This window comes from Macadamia integrifolia, chromosome 8 (genome assembly GCF_013358625.1).
Source record: "Macadamia integrifolia cultivar HAES 741 chromosome 8, SCU_Mint_v3, whole genome shotgun sequence".
NCBI classification, from domain to species: Eukaryota; Viridiplantae; Streptophyta; class Magnoliopsida; order Proteales; family Proteaceae; genus Macadamia; species Macadamia integrifolia.
Window position 1 is genome coordinate 2147407 of NC_056564.1, and position 1779 is coordinate 2149185.

Consider the following 1779-nt stretch of genomic DNA (forward strand, 5'->3'; position numbering starts at 1 on the left):
GAGGGTATCCACGCCTTTGGCCTGACTAGTCCCGCGGGCCCATATATATTGACCCCACAACCGAATGGACTAGGTCATATCGGGGTTGAATGAGAACCATTCAACTTTCACTGAAAGCATTGAAGAGCACTAAACACCCCAGTGTGAGTGGCCTAAGGTGTGCCTAGTGGGAGTCGAACTCAGGACGTCCGAGTTTACGGCTCGTACCAAGTTCGTTGCTTGCCAACTGCTCACCAAGGTCGTTGTACCTCATGACTCCCAAATTTTAGTTCTTCCTCAAATGTTGTGACATTTAATGAATATATTTCTTTAAAAGACAATACATATTGAAGAGGATAACAAATGGAATTAGTTCTAAATTCTAATACATGTTAAATAAAGTGAGAATAATCTGCTTGAGAAAACACCAATAAATACAAAGAAAAATAAATAGATTAAAACAAAGATGGCACTAAGATTTAACGTGATTAAGCATACACTAATATGTTGTGCTACATCTTAGAGCAAATATGTCGATGATTCACTATGTTAAAAGTAAAGATACAATAGAAATCTCTCAGGAACACCCAAAAATTGTAACAAGTCTAACCCAAAAATCCCCAAATTACTAGTTGTTCTCACTTGCAAAACAAGAATATAAAACAAACAAAAATTTCCTTCAAATTGGATTGATCCATTGGGTAATAAAATCATACACACATAAATGAAAGGTGGAGACAAAATCAAATGGAGAGAGAGAGAGAGAGAGAGATCCATCAAAGACGTCAAAACGTGGAACATCCCCATCCGTCTTGACTTCCTCCCATGTTTTAGGTATTGATATTGGATCTATTATATCTAATTGATATAGGCTAAGACTGATCCTGCAATCTGACTGATCCCAGATTAGGTATTGCTATTGGAATAAAGGTAAAATCGTAAAAATACCTATTTTTGCAATGATTTAATGGACTGATACGGATTGATCTGAGATTGTATAATATCGAATTATAACTAAATCCTTGCTCTTTCCACAAGAGTGGAGACAGATACAGTTGGTTGGAAAAGGGGGATTGGGAAAACACAACAGATCCCTTCCCCAATCGCCACTGCTACAGAATACACAAGCCATAGGGAAAACAACATGAACAAACAATGGAAAAGTTATTTGAAATCGTGGGGCTGTCTCCTCTTCCTTGGGCTTCTTTGTTTACCTGTTTCTTCTGAAGACTTTGCTTTCAGGTGGGTACCCCCAAACCAAACCCAAGTTTAAGGTCACAAGGAAACAGAAAAGCGACAAAAGGATGAAGAAAACTGAAAAGGACAGAGAGGAGAGAAGAGACGAGGAGAAGAATCAGTATGAATTGTAAAAAGAAAGGGGTGAATTTACTATTCCCACTTGGAAGAGTTGGAAGTTGGAAGCCAAGCCTGGTCATCTGACTCCAAACTCCAAACTCCAAAGCTCAAACGTGAAACCAAACTCACCCACCCACCTTCATTGAAACCTTTTCTCTCTGGGGCCGAGGGTCGAATGGTTGAGAGGACGCGAGATGCGACACCACATTCACTGCTGCTGGTCTTCTGGCAGGCAACAAAATCTAATAAAATCCCTTCACAATTCCCCTGAAATTCTAACTTCTCTTGCTTTTCCTTCTCCTCCTCTCAAAAGTAAAAGCTGCTCTGCCATATTTACATCCTTTTTTTCTCTTTTGTTCTTTCTCTTCCTCTTCCTGCCATTTTCAACAGAGAAGAAATCGTAATAAATTACAAGACGGAAGAAACAGAGATTGAAACATTCCC

The 1779-nt window shown here is 39.2% G+C and overlaps 1 protein-coding gene across 2 annotated transcripts in view; it reads right to left on the bottom strand.

Annotated features, from left to right (window-relative positions):
* Positions 1-961: 961 nt before the first annotated feature.
* The window catches only part of LOC122087258 (patatin-like protein 6), a 5898-nt gene continuing 5080 nt past the window's right edge, over positions 962-1779 (bottom strand). For both annotated transcript variants that reach the window (XR_006142727.1, XM_042656326.1), the window contains exon 3: positions 962-1709. The gene's annotated coding sequence lies outside the window, so the exon portion shown is untranslated. The remainder of the gene's footprint in view (positions 1710-1779) is intronic.